This window comes from Rhinolophus hipposideros, assembly GCF_964194185.1.
Source record: "Rhinolophus hipposideros genome assembly, chromosome: 3".
Lineage (NCBI taxonomy): Eukaryota > Metazoa > Chordata > Mammalia > Chiroptera > Rhinolophidae > Rhinolophus > Rhinolophus hipposideros.
In genome coordinates this window covers 44,891,870-44,915,591 of record NC_138049.1, presented here as the reverse complement: position 1 = coordinate 44,915,591, position 23,722 = coordinate 44,891,870, and the positions used below count along the sequence as shown (strand labels likewise).

The 23,722-nt window shown below is 41.6% G+C and overlaps 1 protein-coding gene across 4 annotated transcripts in view; it reads right to left on the bottom strand.

Annotated features, from left to right (window-relative positions):
• The window catches only part of FYN (FYN proto-oncogene, Src family tyrosine kinase), a 203,274-nt gene that overhangs the window by 95,270 nt on the left and 84,282 nt on the right, over positions 1 to 23,722 (bottom strand). For 3 of the 4 annotated variants that reach the window (XM_081034224.1, XM_081034225.1, XM_081034226.1), the window contains one exon: positions 13,572 to 13,641. The exons of the other annotated variant lie outside the window; for it this stretch is intronic. The gene's annotated coding sequence lies outside the window, so the exon portion shown is untranslated. The remainder of the gene's footprint in view (positions 1 to 13,571; positions 13,642 to 23,722) is intronic. 4 annotated transcript variants of the gene reach the window in all.

The following is a 23,722-nucleotide window of genomic DNA, read 5'->3' as shown; positions in this document are numbered from 1 at the left end:
TACAGATGAAACAAGAATGGCAGAATATTGATAATTGTTAGAGCTGAGGGAAGACTACATGGAGATACATTATGCTCTACTACTTACTTCCTATAAATTTGGAATTCCATAATAAAACAACAAAAATGTTTAAAAAAAGTATGAATTGGTCGCTGGATATTTTTGTCAAGAAAAGAAAAAGAAAACCCTATATTTGAAAAATTGAGTAAGAAACCACTGAGGAAGTAGTAAGTGATGACATTGGGGTTAACAGTGTGGGGTGAGGGAGGCCCCAGGTCGTCTGACTCTCACGGGTGGGCAGGGTGAGACGGGGAGGGGAAAGGATAAGGCTTGAGTACTTTGTAAATACTCCCTAGGTGACAGGCTCACTACCTGGTGAAAGCCTTTGCACTGGCAGAAAAGTGAAAAACCACACTTTTCAGCATATTAATTGTGAGAGTAAATACTCTGCATAAGGCAAAGCTTGTGCCTCCAGCTAATCTGCAGGCAGATTTCAGCATGAGGAGCCTCTGATTTAGCAGAATGGAAACTGTTTGTGACAGAACAACCTCCCTCTGTAAGTCAACAGTGGGTTAAGGGAAGACCCAAGCTAGAGTGTGGGTCTTATTAACTGTCTAAACTTATAGAGCCAAGGGGCTCCTTAGTGGCTTTCAAAATCAAGGACCTTTTGGAACTGGAAAATAAAATTTGGAGAAATTTGGAGGAGAAAAACGTGTGGAAAATGTTTAACAGAAAATCAAAGCTTTTATTTTATTTTTTTCTTTTAAAACAAAAGTGTTACCCACCAATTATATAGTCCCTTAATTCTTTCCCTTTCCTGCTGCAGTTCATTCTCTCTGGTTCCTCTCTGCTGGCAGCTGGAGACATGGAGGGGCTGTGATGGAAGTGCTGGCTGAGACAGGGTAGTACCTGGGAGCCCTCTCAGTGGGGTGGAAACAGCGTCTGTGAGGGGTGGGATCCCGTGGGGGCTATCTCAGGGGGGCAACAGTGATCTGCTGCTCTGTGGGTTTTCTGCATGAGGACAGGAAAGAAAAAAGCTCATAACACTCCCTGGAGGATCTGGCAGAATTTTTATACACATGTATTACTGACCGAATTGTGTCCCTCCAAAATTCATGTTAAAATCCTAACACCCCCGCCGCCCACTGCCAATGTGGCTGTATTTGGAGACAGGGCTTTTAAGGAGGTAGTTAAGGTTAAATGAGGTCATAAGGGTGGGGCCCTAGTCCAACAGGGCAGGTGTCCTTGTAAGAGGAAGGATACCAAGGATGGGCGTGCACAGAGAACAGGCCATGTGTGGATACAGTGAGAAGGTGGCCCTGTACAAGCCTCTTTGCAGAAAAGAAGAGGCCTCCCCAGAAGAAGAGGCCTCTTTAAGCACCTGTGATGAGAAAGATACAGTATTGGATAAAGAGGTGAATCTTCCAGCCCGAGAGTCTAGGAAGAAGTAGTATTTAAGATGAGCGTTGCAGTAGACTGGATGTAGCCTCTGATAGGAGGAAGGCATCCTGAGAGAAGGAAAGTGAGCACCCGAGGCCTATGGAGGGCACAGAGATGGAGTGTGGCTTCTTTAGTGTAAGAGTTAGATGTGGTAGAAAGGTGGGTGAGACAGACAGATTATAAAAGGCCTTGAATGCCAGGTTAAAATGTTTAGGCCTTCTCAAAGGTAATGGTAGTCTTGAAAAGTTTTTAAACAAGAGAATGATAAAGTTGACATGCACTAAACAAGGGCTAAGTAAAGAGACCTGACACAGAATAAGCATTTATTACTTCCAGGCATCATGTTAGCACCACATTTCTTACCTCCTTTAATCCTCAACTGCCATTCTGGAAATTAGAAAGGTGAAATCCATGGAAGTGAACTGACTTGCCCAACACCCCACAGCTGGTCAGCAGTGGAGCTCAGATTCAATCATATGCCCAGCACCAAAGTGAATGCCCTGTCCATTCTGCCATTTAAACCTCTAGGCCCAGCTCTCGCATCATCTACTTTCTTCCAACAAGGACTGTGATTTAATGGAACAGAGTCTGGAAGGCACATTGCTTTTAGGCTGGGGAAGCAGGCAGACTAACAGCAGTAGGTTCCAATGCACAGGGCACTGCATTCAGCCTTCCAAACAAAGCAATCTGTGAGCTGGTTCTTCTTGTGCTTCCATGTTACACAGTCAGAGGATTAAGTTACAATTTTTCCTGTTATGATCTATAGCATCAAAGTAACCAACGATGATAATTTGCATCCAAGCTGCACAAATGTGTAGGGAGAACAGTTTTCTTGGGTGAGCAGACACCAGCACTGACTATACATTTTTTCAATGCAGTGTCAAATAGTCTCTGCCCCCCAAATTCTGAAAGAGCATCCAATATCCAGGAAAACACAATGCTGTTTTCTTTGTCCATTTGAATGACAGCGTTAGCAAGGAATGCCGTGATCGTTTCTTTTGGCCTAGATGCTCTTCCAAAACCTCAGATAGATTTAACAATGAGAAACTGAAAATTGGGTTAGAAAGAAGAGTCAATGCTCCTAAAATATGAAAATCATACACCATGACATGTACTAGTAGGAACCACTTGTATATTAAAATGTGCTCTCCTTCAAAGGCAAATTTTTTTAGTATTTAGGAAACAACACTTACAGCCATTTTGAAAATGATATACTATTATTATTACCCTCCCTAAGACACATTCATCTTGGTACAGCTTGGTAGTAGAAAGAAAAAACTATGAAAAACATCAATTCAATTCAGTAGACCTACTGTGCCGCATACCTATTGTGTGTCAGGCATGTGACTCGTGCTAGGGACTACACAGATCAGAATAAACAAACTGAATCACATCAAAGGTTGTTGAAACCGCCTTAAAAAACAATGAATGTCATCAAGAGCCATTTTTTACTACAGAACCAAATCGTGAGAGGTATTCCTTTGTAAAATAGGCAGAATATTTTTCGCTTCCTTGCCTAATGATGCCTTAGGACTCATGTTCTGTGGCTTCTCTGTGAAATCTTCCCAACACTGTCTTATCCCCTACTACCTTCAAGAAGGCAATGGGGCAGAATTGGGAATGTGTGTGCTCATGGTGTGTATATGTTTGCTGGGTGTCTCCTTCCTTTTTGCTCTATAAATATGAGTACACTCATATAAAACTTTTCACACTATGTCGTAATTGTTGGATATTGGTCTCACACATAAAACAAAACCTTTACGGGCATGTACTATCTCTCTGTATACTTCTGTTTTCCCTAGTCAGGAACTATGCTTCATATTGCTACTTAAATGTTTATTGAATGAATGAATGAATGATTGTCTTAATCATGTGAGTTCTGTCATTCATTCATTCATGTGAGTTTTAATCAATCATGTGAGTTATATCTTCAGACTCCAGACGTTTGATAGTCAAAATATTCTCCATGGTAGGTGTCAAAAATTTCAAAAATTTCAGTATATGCATATAAATATATTTCAAGATAATAAGTTTGTTGAGGTATACTTTATATAAAGTACTCCCTACATTTTGACAAGCGGACACAATCAAGTAAGAGTAGGTAGGTGGCTTTTACATACGTGTCTGGGCCCTGTCCTCAGGGCCTCAGACTGAGGGTTTCTGACAGTGGAGTGTGGGCACCAGGATTTTTAACAACTCTTCATGTGACTCTGATAAAACACCACGGGAAGACTCCATGGAAGAGATGATGCGCTGCCACTGTATTCTCTGTTTCCTTTCCTTTCCTCATCCACAGCCCCATCCATCACTCTCAGTCAACTATTAACATTGAAGATGAAACCAAAACATTTCTACTCAGCACCATACTTGGAATCAAAACCTAGGTACTCAGCCACTTGGCTGGAGTCAATTACAATTTCTGGTTATTTAGCAGAAATACAGCTACTAAATGACATTTGGAAATGAACACGAGATATCCACTCAAAGAAATAAGAAATGCCTTTGAATTAGAGTCAATAAAAGGATTGTGATTTAAATGGGGTCTAAAGGAGCATTACAGTAGGGAAGTGGTGTTATGAGAGAAGAAACTGGCCCTTACACCGTACTGTTCTGATTGCAAATGCAACCTTATACCTAAAGTTTTTAAATGATGGATTTCAGGGGGTCTGTGAATAAGAGAGATCGATACAAAGTGAAAAATTCTAAAGAATAGAGCACAGGGAATTAGGGGAAATTCATTTATCTAGTTTTACGGTACTATTTTTCAATTACCAGAGAAGGCCACAGGATATGAAAAAAAGGTATTATCTTCTCCATCCTTTGCTGAGAAAGTTGGAAGATGGGGAGGTATGGCTTCTAAATTAAGAAGATAGGACAATCTTTTTCCTATTTGAATTTCGATTCTTACAAATCAGCGTTTCTATTTGCGTTAAGCCCATCATAACAAACTCCAGGAGCCTATCACCATTCTTCTGTCATTTTTTCCCCCCCTGGGATTGCATTATGGTCTAATACTTCAGGTAATGGGGTCAATGACCAGAGACCTGACATTTTGTAGAAATGGAATCTGACCTTTACTAATGTTTCATTGTGAATATGCTCTCAGTTTCATTGTGAATAATGCTTAAAATGAGACAGATATATTGAGGGAGTATTTGACTGGTTAAAAACAAGGAACAAACCCTCATGAATCAAAACAGAGGGATAGTTGGTATAAACAGAGATACAAAATCTATAGTGCCTCCTTGTTCTGTTGGGGTCCTGGGGACACTACCAGTTTGTATAATTTTAGGAATCCATTGATTAGGATGGGTCTTTAAGAAAGGATGGATTAAAAAAATCACCCTGGTTTTGGAAAATGCCATCGAGTTACTCCTCAGAGAAAGAAAATCATGGAAACTGCTGTGAAGACATTTGGAAGTATGCTTCACACTATCATTTACTAGGCAGGGTATGTTGGTCTCACCAGCTGCCAGGACTGGTAGAAAACTGCTGAGCTAGTGGTTATGGCCAAACCAAGCATCTCCCTATAATTAGAGTTAGCCGGGAAAAAAAGTGGCCCAAAGAGGATAGAAATATGTGGCCTCAGAATGAGGGGAGGATGAGAAAGCTGATTAAGTGTCTCTCAAGAGATTTCAATTAAGGAATCTGGCTGGGTGTGACCTTGGACTAGACTGCTATGCTGCCCAGTACTGGTGGCCACTACCCACACCGAGCACTTCAACTGTGGCTTGTCTAAACTGAGATGTTGGTAAGTGTAAATACACCTTGAAATTTCAAAGACTTAGTAAAAAAAAAATTTCCATCATATTTGTTTCTATAGGACAGCACTAATTTAGAGCTTCATTTCTTCACGTGTTAAATGCAGCTGGTTGTGGGAACCTGGATTGTGGAGGGAAGAAACATTGTGGACACTGAGTGACATGCCAGGGTGAGGCACTGTGGTTATTTGTTGACTGAAAACTTTAGCTTTAGGAGAAATGAGGGTCAATCACAAGAGCACCAAGCTAATCAGGTCTGACCTGGGCCTAACTCAACCTCTCTGTGCCTCAGAATGTTAACTTGTAAAATGGGAAGGCAGGACTAACTTTTCTTCACGCTTAAGTTAAAGCAGTGAGGGTCTTTACTTGCAATCCTTCCTCATCACTCCAAACTCAAGTATAACCCTGCTGTAAACAACTGGAATTAACCTAAGAGGTTTTTCTCCTCAGCCAGCACTATAACAACTGTCGCCTCTCCTGAGAAGTACTGCTATTTATCTGTGTCAGTTCTTCTCATGGGAACAAGCTTACAGATTCTTCTGTGACTCATTAACACATTTCAATATACACAAAGAACAAGGAGTGCAAGATGGGTAGAACAGACAGACTGCATCCCCTTCTTAAGGAAGCTAAGAACCAATTTAAAAAAGAAAGGTCCTACAGATGCAATTTAGAGGGAAATGTAGTTGCTTTTGTTCAAAGCTGCAGATGAAATATCTGCTATTAGGCTGTTAACCTACTAATTAATAAATCCCAGATTTTATAAAAATATGCGAGTGAAGTAATAGTCCCATGAAACCTAACTTTTCCTCTTTTCAAAAATCAAACACCCCTCAAATCAAATCTCAAAAACATTAATCTCTGTTTAAAAGAGGAAGTTAAAAACAAACAAACACATAGACAAACAATGAATTCCATTTCTAAAAAAAGCCTTGGCTGACTCAAGGTAGTCTCTGCCAGCAGCAGTACGGATGCTGGAAATTGGTGCTCTGCTCAAGTTACTCCTTCTTATCCCAAAGGCAAGAAAGACAAATGTTTGGCATAATCTATTATCACAACAAAATCTAGCTGACCACCAGGGAAGTGGCTAAAAAATCATCATTGTGAAAATGCGAAGGCCTAGATCATTCACTATAAAGAACTGAGGAACAGAAAGCAAAGGGTAAAAACTATCAGATACGATTTCAATGTAATAATGATCCAGGCAGGGATTATCCACTGATACTCAAAGCACTGACAGGTAGGTGGGGGCAGGATGTTCACCCAGGACCACGTACCAGCCCGCAGATGTCTGACTGACTCAAAGTGTACCTGGACATTGGTGAGGTCTGGCTTCCACCTGACCCAAGAGGTCAAACTTAGCACTGCTCATGGTGTGACAAGTTGACCTCAGCCATTTCCTGATGTGATATAATATCAAGCACGCAATGCTACCTGTGAAGAATTCTTGCCAAAAGATGTTTAACCTGCATTGAGTAATACAAAGCTTCTAGACCTAACAATTGTCAGCAAGTGAAGAGTGAGTTAAACAACAAGAAACAGACAAACCCAGACTGGAGGTCCTTCTACACCACAACTAGCCTGGGACAATTAGGAAAGTCTCAATATGGAGTGGATGTTAGACAGTATTATGAAATTATTGTTAAATATCTTAGGTACGATAATGGTATTGTGGTTGTGTAAAAGAATGTCCTAATTCTTAGGAGATACATGGTGAAATACTTAGAGGCAAGAATGTCAAGATGTTTGCAACTTTCACATGGTGCAGCAAAAATTTATATAATGTATACTATGTATGTTATATATATATATATATATGAAATTGGAAGAGGGAAAAAAGAAAGCAAATGTGGCAAATTTAGAATGATTCTTGAATCTAGGTAAAGGACATATAGGTGTTGATTTTACCATTCTCCCAACCAGGTTTGAAATTTTTCAAAATGAAAAGAGGGGAAAGGAAATGGAAGGGAGAAGGAGAAGGAGGAGGAGGGAGAGGAGGAGGAGGAGAAGGAGAAAAAGAAAATGGGGGAAAAAGCCAGTTTAGATAATTTCACACCTCTCCTTTTTATAATCCCCTCAACATTTATATTCAGGTCAGCTTCACTGTGTGCCTTTTCATTCAAAACGGTTTTATTTTTTACCACTTTAATAAATTTCATATGTGCTCATTCAAACTGATGCAGCCACTGTCTTGGGCTTCTTTGCTGGCTGACATCAAAAATCAAACTTGAAACAAAGCTCTACAGGCTGTAGAAACCAACCAGGTAGGTATGAAGTGTAGGATATCATATCAAAGCCTTCTGAAACTGACACCTAATTCCCTATCTGAATGGTTTTTAAGCCAGTAAGACTGGATCAAAGGCTGTGGGTGGTCATTCTTTCGGGCTTTGATCTTTTCCAAAGATGGCTTGCTTGCAAGAGAGCGCTCTCTCTCTCTCTCTCTCTCTCTCTCTCTCTCTCTCTCTCTCTCTCTCCTTCCCTCCCCCCCACCCCCCACCTGCACTGGGCGTTGACAGTAGAATGACAGGTACTGGTTGACGCCCACTGAGGTCTTAGAGGCTCTTTCCATTTGGAGTGAGCTGTGCCTGAGTTCTGGTGCAGAGAGTAGCTACGGTATAAGCCACCCGCAGAACAGCCACTCGGAGCTCAGCGGTAATGCCTGAGAGCTCCCAGTGAGGTGGGAATTAATTCTGTGATGGCTTTAACCTGCAGCGGACTCTAAGGGGCTTGATGCACGTAGCACAGGTAGGAATCCAGCTCTTCTGCGCGTCAGGCTCTACGGCCCACCAGCCATACAACCTCAGAGCAGTGTTTCTTAGTGGGAGCACCAGGTCCCTGGGTCCTGTCCCAGACATGGCAGGACATTTACCATCTCTGCCCTACTCCCTTGCTTATCACAGGCCAACCCTGCCTCTAGTCTTTGAGAGGTGAACAACATCCCACACTCCCAAACGCCCCCTGCCTCACACATAGGCTAGATTCTCTGAGCTTCAGATTTTATCTGGGGATAATACCGGTTCCACCACCTAAGAAGTGGTTTGGAAAGAGCAAAGGTGCCACATCTCCTTATAAACTTAAATTAGTTGCACAAACGATATCATAATACACATTCACATGGGCAGCTTGCCAGTCAGAAGCAGGGCTGAGGGATGGGTCCAACCCCCTGGACCCGAGGGGGGTTTTATTTCATAGAGTTAGCTGTCCAGTCATGTACTATTAGAAGACACAACAGCTACTACTATTCTAAAAATGTTTCCCCTCCGTGTAAGTGGGAAATTTTGGTTTATAAGTGTTGCTGCAGATAAAAACCACACCGCAGTGTGAATTTTAGAGTGAAGGCTGATAGCAGATACATACCGTGTTTCCCCGAAAATAAGACTTAACTGGAAAATGAGCCCTAGCAGATTTTTCAGGATGACATCCCTGAACATAAGCCCTAATGTGTCTTCTGGAGCAAACCTTAATATAAGACCCGGTCTTATTTTCAAGGAAACAACGGTAAGTTATTGGAGCCCACAAGAAGGAGACCAGCCTCAAAGCAGCTTCAAAGCATCCGGTTTAGGAAGGTGCCAAAAGTAACCCGGAAAGAGAAGGGCACTTCTCTCAGGGAGCAAGGAACTACTTCAGGATCAAGAGAAGCAGGTACCAGGAGAGGGTGCCCCACCTCCACGCACACCAGAGCAGGGAGCTGCACGCACAGTCTGACTTGCCCACTGACAGACTGATCTGTGATGTACATTTTCCAGCAATGCCTACGGAACTGGGAGGCTGAGCAGGGCTGTTGCCTCCGACCTCGCATGGAACTGTAAGCCCTGAATAAAGCTGAGAATGGAGACTGGCGCAGAGACTTGTACAGGGAAGTGTGCGTATATGCGGAAGAGCCACCGGGAGTGTCAGGCAAATCCTACCCCAGGGATTCAGCTGCATTTTTTAAACAAGTTCTCTAGGTGATTTGGATGCAGGGGCCCGCAGACGGCCTCTGGGAGAACAAAGACTCTCAAGAGTCTCACCTCTTCCTCAAGTAGCTTTCTTGCTCTCACTTTATTGCCTTCATGGCTTAGCACTGAGCTAAAAGTACTTCTCTGGCCCTTCATCTCGTTGGTTTTCTGGGTTACAAAATTGCTTGTTCTTACTCTTTATCTCGGTTCCTCACCACACTCCCTCCCCCCTGCCTCACCCCACATTGTGTAAATGAGAAAGAAGCTAATTTTGTTTTGCTGATCTAATTTCTCCTTTATCATTCACTTTTAAATGAGGACTAGGAAATGCTGACCTGGCAGAAAGTTCTGACCCTCCTTTAAGGCCAAGGCCTCAGGAATTAACAGGGGAAATGAGGGAGGCCACCAAAGGCAGAGCAGGGAAAAGGTACAACTCTGGAGGAACCAAAGTGAAAGCAGATAGCCACATTAGATGATTAGCCATCGTGAAAGAGTATGGAAATGGCCCACAGGAATTAGCCAGGGCTGCTGGGAAACAAGTAGCTATAAATGTGTGTTTTTTTTCTATAGGTATATTAAAATATTTAGCACCAACATGGTGCTTTTATAGTCTCACTTGACTCAGCTTACTACTCAGCTTTGGTACATTCTCCAAATTCTATTCATCTTAAAAACAGCAGACTGATAATGTTCAAGTCCCTAAACCTCTGGGCTTGGCCATCTGAAATGAGATCTCTCATCCTTCTCTTCTCCGGCTTTCCAGAATGCATTTTCATAGCATTCTTGCAAGAAGAAAGGTTATCAGAGAAAGAAAAATGAAAGGGAGTAAATCTGAAGATTATCACACCAAAGCTTTTGGTAGGAAAATATTTATGTCCACAAACACACACCACATCCTTTCTGGGAAGACATTGCTGGTCTTGAAGCTGGGTTAGTGGATCCCAAAATATACCTCATAAAAAAACACAGTTACCCTCCCAAAATAGACCCTGTAATTAAAGTCTTTTTGAGTGGATTGTCCTATATCACAACTTGACATATGTTGCTTTAATCTCCCTGCTTCAACAAATGTAGCCATATTGGGCTACAAAAGCTCTAAACGACTCACATTTAAACCAGAATGTGGTATCACTAGGAAATTGAGGCCAATAAATAGCCCTGTGTACCAAAATACCCAATCTCAATCATCTGTAAGGAGATCTCTCTCCTCCCTAAGCACATTTTTATCACATCAGAATCCCTACCCTTGATTCAAAAGGAAGGACTAGCCCAGACTGAAATACCATTTCATCTCAGAGGTCATCTAAAGACAAATACATCTGAAGAAGCTGGAGTTGCGATTTCAAATATGAGACAACCTCTTTTGTGTGAATGCTGGGATCATGTTGTGTGACTCTTTTAACTTTGGTTGACAATCATCAGAGTAAGCCCTCAGATATCCATCTGTCTGTCTGAATTTATTTAGGTCATTTTTTGCTTGGAGTCAGAGATAACGTAAGAGCTTCTTAGGAGCCCTTTCAGCCCTATGAGTCTCCGAACAAGCTTTGTAATGTTTTGTTAATTAATACTTACATATAACTAAATGTCAAAATATTTAAAATTTAAAACCCTCAAAATAATATGTACTTTAGATATTTAAATTTTTTTTTTATTACTTCTTTATCAATTTTCTCAGCCTCCGCATTGTTATTTTGAGCTGGATCACTCTGTGTGTGGTGCTGTTCTGTGCATTGGAGATATTTAGCAGCAACCCTGGCCTCCATCCACTAGATGCCAGTAGCGGACACCTTCCCTCCCCTAGTTGTGACAACCAAAAATGTCTTCAGACACCGCCAAATTCCTCTGGGAGGACAAAATTGACCAGAATTGAGAACCACTGCTCTCTCTATATTTATGTATTTACATATCTCCCCCTGGCATGGGCAAGAAAAAAAATAAATCCAGATTTTTCAAGGTACCCACAAGTTTTAGTTTTAAGAATTTCAAACCTCCTATGAGTCATCATGAAGAATCCGGATTGGTGATCCACCACTACCCTGAAAGTTTTATAAACAACACTGCTGCTATCTGAAAATAAGGGTGGCCTGGCGTCATTTCAGTCAAGATATTTAAGAGGATGGATTTGTTGCTACCCGATCTCTTGTGCTGCCATTAGGAGCTCCATTCTTAGAAGACCAATCATAAGAAATCCTTCACAATTCATTATCAAGCATTCAGGACTGATTGTGAAGGAGGAAGATTGGGGGTTGGTGTCTAGTAACATTATCTACAGAAACGATGGCCCACTGTACTACTTCAGGGCCAGACCAGGGGTAGCATTTCTAAAGCTGGGCCAAGTGTGAGGAAGGACGTGGCGGTGAAGCAGATGCTTCCTCAAGGAGAGGTGCAGGGTGGGGAGGGATAGGAAAACGATACCAGAAAACGAAGAGTCAAAGAATGGGAGATTAGTTCAGCCCAGAGAAGAAAAGGTGAATGAGGAAGGAGCTCGTCTTCAAATATATCTGGTGGGCTGGTGTGCGAGAAAGTCCGTGGACTTGTCTCTGTCTGCTTAGAAAGTGATGAAGAGCAGTAGGTGATTCAATCAATATTTATCACAAGCCTTTTATGTGCCAGGCACTGTCCAGGCACAGATGACAGGAAGTAAGAAGACCCAGGCTCTGTCCAATGGAGGGCATATTGTAGTTCCATATAAAGACTAGATTGCTTCCCCTCCCCTCCCCTCTTTTTCTCTTTCTGTTTAACAATTTGAGCCAAATGTCCAGGTATTTGTTAAACTGCTTGTTTTTATCCATTTTAAAAATGAAGGTTTAAATAACATACAGCAAAATTCACCTTTCAACTGAATAGTTCTGCGCGTTTTCACAGAAGCAGAAAGCTGTATAAATACCACCACAATCAAGGTCTAGAACAATTTCATCATCCCCTAAAATTTTCCTGTGCTCCCAATTGTTCTTTTTTAATTGGAGTAAGTGGCTCAGGGCCAGAGCAGGCTCATCACTGAGAGAAAGTGAATTTTCCTCTGTAGGGATTCTGTGCGAGATACTTGTTTAGCTAGTGGGAGACTGCTCCAGACAAACCCTGAGGCCATCTAGCCCTCTGATTCCATGAAACTAGAGAGTTGTCCCGTGGACATCCGATCCTAAACACTGGCCCATCTGCTGTGAGACAGTTGATTTCCCCTAGCCACAGGTAAAGGCCCCATCCTGAAGCCAAATTCTTTTAGTCAAAAAATTCAGTCCAATAAGTGGATCTCTTTGAAAGCTACATAATAAGCACAAAGAATCAAAAGACAGGTTTGGAAATTAGAGCCTGAACATGGTAATTGAAGTCCAAACCAAGGCCACCATCTATTCCCAACCCATCTTTTTCTTCTTGTTATTTTGGTTTAAATAACATTAACTCCAAAACTAAACAAAGTTCAAACAATGTGATCACTCTTAGTTCCAAAGGTGACAGGAAGGGAAGTTAAATTAGCCAAATTTATCTAAGAATGGGTCAATAGGGTTAGCGAAGATAGAAAATGTCTCCGGGGTTCCCATGGCTTGTTACGGAAGGGTACTAGAAGAGGGGCTATGGTAACCAATTGTGTGCATGACCAACCCATCTCCAATAGCCCTTCTGCTGGGAGAGATGTACACCTGCTTGACCTCAACGGTAAATGTCCAGTTTCCAAACAAGCCTGTTCTGTTACCAAGTATAACTGCTTTACTGAGCACCCACTATGTCCCAGCACTACCTACTTCATTTTATTCTTACAACCTATGAGGTTGATAACAGTATAAGCCTCCTTTGACAGATGAGGAAACTGAGGCTCAGAGAGGTTATGTAACAACCAGTAAGTGTCGAACTTGAATTTCAACCCAGGTTTCCTGAACCCAAAGACTATCCTTTTTATTATTGAGTTGTTGCTGAACTTAATGGTCTTGGTTTCAGGCCACTGTTATGCCGGTTTATAGGCTGGCTCCCAGGCACGCTGGATTCTTAGCTTTCTTTAATTTCCCATTCCCCAAGCAGCTAATTGCCTGTTTCTCTTTCAATTCAATACAGAGGCCATAAGGATCTCTCTGCTTTGGAGGCTTTTTATTCTATTTTACACTTTTGGTCTGTAAGTTTATTACTCTTATATTCCATGGGTGGCTTAGAACATCAGCTAAATTGTCAAGGGTATTCTTTATATCCTGCATCCACAGTTTTCCTAAATCTAGACTTCTTATTGAATCTTTGAAAAGCTCATATTGCTTAATAACATCAGCAATAATAAGACAAAAATCATACTATCAGAAAACACCAATTGAATGTCACGCTTAATTACAAAATTGCATTTTGTCTAACTTTAGTGGTCTAAGTTGGAAGCACAGAACAAGACAATGGCTTTCGTTTGTGAGTACCATTTTACAAAAAAGGTATCAGAAATAAATGCAGTGACACTTACCAAAATTTCCCCCAACTATCACAAACTTTATATACACCACATGTCTTCTAATACAGCTGCTGGAGTGGTCCTGAAAAACAATACCACAACAAAAGGAAAGATGCATCATTTAACAGAAGTAATTTAATATACGCATACTGTGTTTCCCTTCCGGAAACCATGTCTTCCCTGTATCGGGTACCCCTCAATGTACCGAACTCTTACTGCCAGATTCCTCTTTGTTTTTCACAGGAAGATGAAATCAATTTACAAATTAACTCAGCACTTATTAATAACAAATAAATAAAAATCTGGACAATGAAGTAAGTCAGGAACTGTGCTTACAAATAATTTATTTGAATTTTTGGCCCTTTAAAATAATTGAGGACAAGAGAACAATGCAAAAATATCTAAAGCTGAACTCAAAATATCCCCAACCCCCACCCCGCAAACCAATTTCTCTTTCCTATTTCTTTCAATAACACACTCCCTTCTCCCCTGCTGGCTGTGAGACCCTGACCTTTCTTTTCCAGGCTTCATTATCTGAAAAATAGGAATTATCATACTGACTTCACAGGGTTGTTATGAGGATTAAACAGTGTAAATGCAATCACATATAAACGACACAGAAAGGCTTCAAACAGCACCTGGCACAGGGTAAGCACTTGGTGAATGTGAAGAGTAAGTATCCTCCTCCTAGCCACACAGGCCTGAAAGCTGCCACAGCCTTTCTCACCGCCACTGTAAAACATGGTCCACGCCTGCTCTTCCAGTCCCGAAGGCAGGCTACAACTCAAGGCCTTCCCTCCATTCTCAACATCACACTCTGTCTGTCTGGCATCAGTCCTGGCAGAAAACTGTCTCCCGGCCTCCGGTTTCTTCCCTGCTAATCCGACTCTCGTAACTCTGCAAAGCATCCTTCCTCAACACAACGTAAGCCTCAGTGGGAAGGCCTCCCACCGCTCTTATCACCTACATATTATCTGTGAAATTACGTTAGCCTGAGACTCCAGCTCCCTTCAGCTTCATCTTCACATCTTCCTGTCAGATGCGGTGGCATCCAATCACCTGTCCTGCCAGACCCTTTCGGCACGCCAGTTCCTTCCCAAGTTTCTGTCCCGTAAGTGCTATTGGAGGCCTAGCTGTTCTCTAAGGCAGGGGCTCTTTACCTATTTGTGTCATAACAGGTAGAGATACGTTTCTCAAAATAATGTTTTTAAATGCTTGAAATTAACATATGAAATGCAAAAGAAGTATACTGATGTACAGTTATCAAAACATGTAACAAAATTGTGATGTTCTTCTTCCAATATTTAAATAAATGCCAGCAAAAGTCTAGTAACTATTGTAATTCTGAAGTACTTTTGGGCATGAATGATATCAGGGTGTCTTTAACTATAATGCAATATGAAAATACCCATTATCTCTATTGGTGACAAATAGCTAATGTTACTTTCATAATAGAAGGAAATGTTAGATTTCAGGTAAGAGTTAGTGAAAATAAAGAGATAATTTTCTTCCCTCTCAAAATTCACAGACGCCCTGAATTTCATTCAGGGACCCAGGTCAAGAGCCCCAAATTTAAGGCCTAGCTTCATGCTCATTGTTTTTTGAGCTCTTTCTACCTTGATTTTCTCAATTTCGTATTATCTTACCCTTCTTTGTTTTTCTCTTTTTAAAAATTTTATTTTATTTGATATAGATACTTTAAATGTACTTACTGTATCCTACTTTTTAAGTTTTAAGGGAAAGCCCTATTTTTTCCCAATTTTTGTATCCCTCCCACGGCTAATAATGTCCTGTCTCACAGCAGGCACAGCAGGAAGGCATTCAGTGAGCATCGTTTGAATCAATCAGTGAATAACAGTACAATCTTGCTTCTCCTACGTAGGCTCAGCTAATATTAATATTATCTCATCTCTTTTTGGCATTCTAGGAGGTCCTAAATATGTAGACGTGGCACCTCAATATTCCATATTTAGAGTATAAAATACTAAAATTAGGCAACAAAACGTTCTCTGCTTTTACTTTTCCTCTTTAGAGAGTGAATGCTTAGTCTGTGCTGCTGACTGACACATCTCCCAGGAACAGACCAGCCAGCTCTTCAATCATTCTACTGACATACTGTGTGACATAAGCACAATTCCCACCTTTGTGGAGCTTCAAGTCTAGCAGCTTTCCCAAGCTAGTCCAGCGAAGCTGAGAATCTCTCAATCTTGCAGGGCCTTTGCACAGACGAAGAATGAATAGCTAGTGATTTCCTAAGTACAGGTGCATTGGTGACCCATGTAGGTAAGGCCAGTTAAGAGTTGCTATGTGAGCTCGTGGTTTTAGGGCAGGTGGATCCAGTAGATGAAGCAGTGAAATTCCATCTCCCTTCCTGAATAATGTTGTCTTTGCATATGAGGTCAGAGATGGTCACCCCGCCAAGAGTGACCATCTCAGGAAGGTCTACTCAATACCTGGCAGCATATTTCACTCTGAACCCCACTGAACCTAGAATGGGTCAGCCTCATGATGGACGTTGATCCTTCAGTATTACCAGCCTTTTTCCGAAATAGTTGCAGCTCAGGACTCTGTCTTTTGCCAAGAAAAACAAACATATAACAGACTAGTCCTTCCTTTTCAAATGAAGAGAGAATAATGATATTCTCCACTGCAAACCACTCATAAGGGCATTGTGACCATTTGCTTTGGCAGAAATTCACCACTAGCAGCATATTTCACGTCTGACATCATGTCAAGTGACTCTTAGGACAAGTGGGGGTGTATTCTCCCATCCCAGTAACGAGGACTGATGAGATATCTACTCAGAGAACAAAGGCTGGACTTGGCACATTCTTTTTATTCTCAAGGACATTTAAATCCATTTCATTTTGTTTCTTTTGTAGACATAGATATACGGTACTACATAAAAATAGATGAATGATAGATGAAAGGGCAGCACGACTGTTTTGTCTTCTGTTTCAGCAATTATCATGCATATACCTTCATCAATAAATAATAAGGGGCTGGCCAGTGGCTCAGGTGCTTGGAGCATCGTGCTCCTAGTGCCGAGGTCTCAGGATCGATTCCCATATAGGCCAGTGAGCTGCGCCCTCTACAGGTAAGATTGTGAACAACAGCTCTCCCTGGAGCTGGGCTGCCGTGAGCAGATGGAGGTTGGTGGGAGCTGCCATGGGCTGCTGTGTGCTAACATGTGCTACCATGAGCAGCCTGTGGCCGGCAGCCAGTGTGAGTGGCCGGCAGCCATCTTGAGTGGCCTGCAGCCGGCGTAAGCTGCTGTGAATGGCTGACTGATGATCAGCGACTGACTGCCTCATCCCGGGGCAACGCAAGGCTCATAATACCAGCATGGGTCATGGAGCTGTGTCCTACACAACTAGACTGAGAAACAGCGGCTTGAACCGGAGTGGGGGAGGGAGGCATAAGAAGGGAGAAAAATGAAATAAAAAACAAACAAGTAAATAAATAATAAATAGATGTTTACAAGGGTCCCCATGCAACACATTGCACTGCATGTATTTCTTTCCTTCTAATCCATATCATAGACTATTGTGTGGCCCCTAGTTTAAAGGGAACATTTTCATTACACACAGTATCTCTAATACATTGCTCGTCTGCATGGGGCCATTCCCTCCTCCTTCTTCCTAACAGATCCCCCATATTCCTTCAGCTACAGTGCCTCATGGGCAGGTGACAGCAGCCCCAGCTGGAGGGTGGGGATCTGAGTGGTCTATGGCAACACCAGCATCACCTGAGAGCTTCTGAGAAACGTCAGCTCTGAGGCCCCACCCCAAACCTACTGACTCAGGATCTTTTACAAGATCCCCAGGTGATCTGGGTGCACACTAAAGTTTGAGATGCATTATTCTAAGGGAAACCCATTGCCAGTGGTTGGTTCAAGAATAGACACATGTCCCAATTCAGGACAACAAGGTAAGAAAAATGTTTTGCAGGAAACTTCCCCCATTCTTCGGGGAGAAATCCCCCCTTCTGAATGTTGTGTGGGATGTGACACCTAGAACTTCCACAGCTGTCTTGCTCCCACCTAAAGATACAGCTGGCCCAGAGAGGAGGGCAAAGACATAAAAAACACAGGGAAGCAGAGTGGTGGGGAGGAATTGCATTAGGTCAACCCTCAAGTCTGCAGAACCACTGAACTTCCAATAATTTTTTTTTAAAATTGTGCATGTTTTAAAATTTATTCCTCATTGTGTTATTTTGTAACAGATTAATTGAGATATAATTTATAGGGTTTTCCCCAACCCTACCCCTCAGTATGTTTTTTTATAAAATTACATTTATTGGGGTGACTTTGGTTAGTAAAATTATATAGGTTTTAAGCGTACAATTCTATAATACATCATTTATGTATTATTGCATAATTTCTTATTGTTCAGGCCTCCGGGAGTTGAATTTTCAATTATCTGAAGGTGGAAAACATCCCCAATAAAACATTATAAAAGGAAAAGAATACCCAGGCACTGGGCTCAGCCACATGCCAAAGAGTCTAGACAAGTCAGTGCATCCAGACCAGAGCGACAGTTTGGAGACTTATTTTATTCAGGGAACTGACCAGTAGTATTTCCGGTTCTGACAACTATTGTTCGCTTTGCCCATTTCCAAAAGCTTTCTAAGTGAGCCGGTCTAAATGATCAACCAGAGGAAGTGCTGAACACTTTCCAAATTATTTTAATCAGAGAGATCAACAGTTGCCTTCCCCAGAAGTCACATGGATGTCATTTCCTGCAAAGACAATGGGAGACTAATTGCCTAGACTCAGATTCTAATAGGGAAGACAACCTGTGACTTGTAATTACTGAAGGATAAATAAGGAAAAGCTTGAGGCTCTCAGAATCCACTTTTGAATCCACTCCAACAACTTGGGGAAAAGAAAAAAAAGAGAGAGAAAGCCAGCTGCTCTGGGAAAAGATTTGAGGGGCTAGCAGCTTAGGTAGTCACCCATCCATTTTTACACCTCACTTATTAAAGACCTTTCTGAGGAAACCAGATAGACCTGCTATTACCATATTTTGCCGTGTAGAATGCACTTTTTTTTGTCCAAATTTGTGAGGGAAAAATAAGGATGCGCATTATACATGGGTAGTACTGATTCCGTATCTATATAAATGTTTTCAATTCTTTTATTTATGCTTATGAGTTAAAAGTGTAACTCTAGAAATCAATATGCAAAATAATACCCTGGAATATGACAATCGGTGTTGTTGAACTTATGATGAACTTGCCATGATAAAGAGTTCTTCACCTTCTATTAGGCTGGTGTAAAAGTAATTGTGATTTCTGCGATTATTTTTAACTTTTTAAACCACAGTTACTTTCCCACCAACCTAATATGATACGTAAATATAAATATGTTACCAGTATACAGAATTGCTTGTACCTTGTATCTGTTCTTGTACTTTGTAATTATTTGTTACATGAAATTTCTTTTACCATAATATGCTAAAGAATAAATGCTAAAATTCCTTTATAATACATAAAACAAGTACTTAAATGTAAACAAATACAATTTGAATTAAAAAATTAAAATGAAAGATTTTTTTCCCCCGGAAAGTTTGGGCCAAAAATGTGTGTGCACGTTACACATGACAAAATGTAGTATATAAAACCATGTATGGCTTTGGTGTGATTTTGCTTCATATACAAGAACAATGTAGTCATGGAAAACTGGGTGTCCAAACGGACATTACCTCTTCAGTGCGTCATGGCTTCTTAACCACAAGAAGGTATTTTTGGGGGTGGGTTTGTTGTATTGGCTTAATGAAGAATGTGCTATCATGGAGTGAACGCTAGTTGGTTTTCCACAGACTATTCCTTAGGTTCTATCACCTCAGGTCTCTTTTTCTCTCAAAAACGTTTTGCTTTCTCTTCCCTGGTACCTCATGTACTTCCACCTACCACCCCTTGTCATGTGTCTCAAACTACACCCCTATATCTACCATCCATGCTTCTAGTTCCTATGCTGACCCCTAGATAGAGAACCTTGAAGGTGGGGACTTTGTTTTGGTCAACGCTATGTTCCCAATGTTTAGCACTGTGGCTGGTGTTGAGTATTACGTGTTTGTTGAGTGAACAAGTGAAAGGCCCCACTCGGACTCTTAAGATGTCTCACAGAGTTTCTGGCCATCATCTCCAAACTGGCGTGACTCTGGTTTCTCCTTTACCAACTCAATTGACACACATGAAAGCTCGGATTACAGCACTGATCAGGCCAATTCTACAATGTCTCAGCTGAGAAGGACTTACTAGCCCAGTCCTGCATTTTCCCTCAATGCAGAAACTGGTCCCACCAAGGCCAGAAGACTTCCTAAAGGTCTTACAGTTAGTGGGTGGCAGAGACTTGGGCTGCTGACTCAGCGGCTCTTGTTAACGTGCCCCTGACTTCAATGCTCTTTAATCAGAATGCAGTACAGGCCTAGGTATGCAGGAGACACCTAATGAATATTTGTTGACTGACTGATTGGATAAAGGTATGAGTCTCTTTGACATATACCAACGGGTTTCAGTTTTTTTAAGTGAAACACGCTTTTAAAAAAAGACACTACCCCAGAACACAACACGGAAAAGAAAGGAGCTGCTCTGGACCTCTGCCCCTGCAGTGCTTCTTGGCCACCTTCTAGGAACTTCCAGGCTTGGTAACACTGCTAAAGAAACCAACAACTTACACAAACTCATACTCTTCAGCTTTGTACTCAAAGCCACCCAACATCATTCCACACCCACCGCAGCCTTATCTTCCATTTCTTTTTCCTCCCTCACACCGCGCCTTACCAAAGTATTTGATGTTTCCAGCATGTATCCCTCCTCTAGGCTTTCACCTGGCCTGTTTCTTCCCTCTTATACGCCCTTACCTCCACCTGCAAGAATGGAACACAACCAACCGGCTCCTCAAACCCAACTCTAATATAAATCCTTCCCTAAAGTTCTTGCCCAATTCCCTGCACTGGAATTAATCTCACTCTACTTATACCTCTAATATAGAGCTAACCACACTGTCTGCTTTGAGGGAAAAGGCCAGCTCCCTGAGGGCAAGAACCTATTCTGTATTTATCTTTGAAATATTGGTACCTTGCCTGGCGCAATACCTGGCACAGAGAAGGCACTTTTGGTCATTTTGTTGCATTTAAAGGGCTTTATTCTTTTTGGTTCACCTCTATGACCAAATTATGTAAGTTTTGTAATGGGCGGTTCCAAGTCTTCTAGCCTGTGCAGGCTGATGACAAAGCCAGCACACAGTTGCAGAGCCCACTTGCTAGGGAACAGCTGTGTGAGTCTTTACTGAGTTTTATTTTCAAAAGCAAAGAATGGGGTGGGGGAAGGCAGGGACAGTGACTTCCCTCCCTTCTAGAGCTCTCTCCTGTGGCTATGGCTGTTCTGTGCAATGTGAGATACATGCTAGGCAGCTTGTACAGAAAAATAACGATAGATTTAAAATACAGTTCTGACTCCTGCCATGCTACAATAGTCTCTGCAAGTCCAAAGTCAATTGTCTGAAAATTAAAGTGTTCCAAAAGGTAGGATAATATATGAAATAAGCAAGGGCACAAACAAAGCCCACCACAAGGGAAGAGGATGGGAATCAGAAAACACAGGGTTCCCTAGGAAACCAAGCCTCCTGTATGCCTGTGACCTTCCCTCTTGTGGGGAAGGGGCTGTGAGAAGGCATCACTGACCCATCTGCTTCCCTTGCCTGCAGGGACCCTAATTCTTCTGGCTTCACTCCAGCAAGCCGGGGAGACTCAAGCAAGTTTGTGGTTGCTGTTTCTTTTATTTGCTGGAGGTGGAGCAAAGAGCAGAAGAAAAGAGAAAGAGATGGACAGAAAGGGAGATGAGCACAGAAGGCATTCAGCCAACAGAATGAATTACCAACCACGGGATAAGGAGGTAGGAAGGTCAAACTGCAAAAGGCCGACTGCTTCTTTCTCGTCGGCCATTGCCAGGACAAGAGGGAATCAGAGACTCACCATGGGGCAAGGCACCACCAAACCAGCACACAAGCTTATCCGCAGCTGCCCCCAAGGCTGGCTCTGAAGCACACGAGACACATGTATTTTGGGCACATTGGCACAAATGGTTGTGCTGAGTCACGCAAAGGGGTGACTTGAGGGTTTGGGTGGGGTTTTAGGACTTCTCCTTGCCCCCTATAATCTCCATCAACCCCAAGGAGAAGGGAGAGTGACATAATTTTTCTTCCTAATCTTCCTCCTGCTAATAATAATAATATTAATAATAATAACAATATATCATTATTATGTTTAAACTTTTAGGCCGAGGGTGCCCAGTTTATTTGGGGAAGAAATAAATGAAGTAAATGCCATTGGAATAATTAGTTGATTGTCAAGAGGAAAAAAGATTCTGCTTGCATCAGACTCATGAGAATTAAGTATATGTTTATAATTATGTCTTTGTTTTATTTCTGGCAACGAATTTCTGTCAAGTGATCACATCACTTGTGCATCAGGTAAAAATAAAACAGAAACTCTGTGGTTGTTGTCGTATACTTGAATTATTTCTGACTTGCCCTTGTACGTGAAGTTATTTCTAGGGATCTGCATCCAGAGTCTGAACAGAAATGCTACTTCACTACGATGCAGGTGCAGCTGCTGGAAAAATCCTCAAGACCTCTTCCAGCCTGTTTACCACTCTCAAGACCCTCCAAACAGACATTGGTCAGTGGCTCCTGGGAAGGCTCGTGAAATGCACACAGTATCACAATGCTGCCAAGATCAAGGTTAATAATGATGAGTGTGGAGCCCTGGGAGTGTGGGTTGGCTACAGCATTAGAATCCCAGAATCCTGGGGCTGAATGGAAATTTAAAGGATATCCAGTCTGGTAGTTTTTAAGCTATGTTTTTTTAGTATGAGAACCTTATGTATATTCACATTCACACACACACATATACACATGTTTGTGCATTTCAAAGGTGTATGCTCGATTCCAATATAGTAGATAAAAGTGGAACAGAACAGCCATGGTTCAAGTGGGAAAGGACTCAAAACACTACCACTCGACCATCCTCCTGGCCCCTGGGCACTTCTGGGGAACCTCAAGGGTCTAATAACACTGCAAATCCCACTCTAATCCCCTCCCCCATCCAATATCTGCATCTTGTGCTTGGTATCTCTTCCAGCTTGTGTGCAGGTTCTCCATGTGGCAATGTGGGTAAAGCAACACCTCTACCTTTTCTCTACCAAGCACCTATTTTACCCACCCTGGAGGATCCCACATTTTGAACCATTCCACTTCTCATAAAAACTGCATTTTTGAAGTGATAACTAATTTATTTGCCCAGCCCTATTTGGAGTCAGTGAGACCTCGACTTAAATCTTAGTGCTGCTAAGCTTGGTAAACTTGGGAAAATTCCTTAATAATGTGGAGTGGTAAACCCAGTAGAAGCTTCTCTTCCTCTGCTTTCTATTTCATCATAACAAATCTTTATCAAAGAAATATCAAATATCTAGGAATGATCCAACAAAAGATATGAAAACTACAAAACATTATTGAGAAAAATTAAAGACCTAAATAATAGAGGGTTATGCCATGTACATGGAGTGGAAGTCTCAGTATTTTTAAGAAGTCAGTCTTCCCCAAAATTGCATCTTCAATGCAATTTCAATTTAAAAAATAGTTTTCCCCTCTCCCCACCCCCAGTGGAAATTTACAAGCAGATTCTAAAATTTATATGGACATGCAAAGTGCCCCAAACCAATATAATCTTGAAGAATAAGAACAAAGCTAGAACTTACTCTATCAGATATCAAAATTCACAATAAAATAGCAGTCCTTAAAACAGTGTGCTATTTGTGCAAGGATAGACAAATAGACCAATAGAACAAAAGAGAAGGTCCAAAATCCAACCTAGAGAGATAATCACCTAATTTATGACAGATGGCAATGAAGTTCAATTAATAGCGGTGGGTTCACTGGGTACTGTGGATTGAATTATGTCTTCCAAAAAGATATAGTGAAGACCTAACCCCAAGTATCTCAGAATGGGACTGTATTTGGAATTAAGGCCATTGCAGAAGTAATTAGTTAAAATGAGGTTATAGTGGATTAGGGTGGGCCCTAAGTCCGATATGACTAGTGTCCATATAAGAAGAAACAAATGTAGACAGAGAGACATGAGGGGAAGAAGGCCATGTGA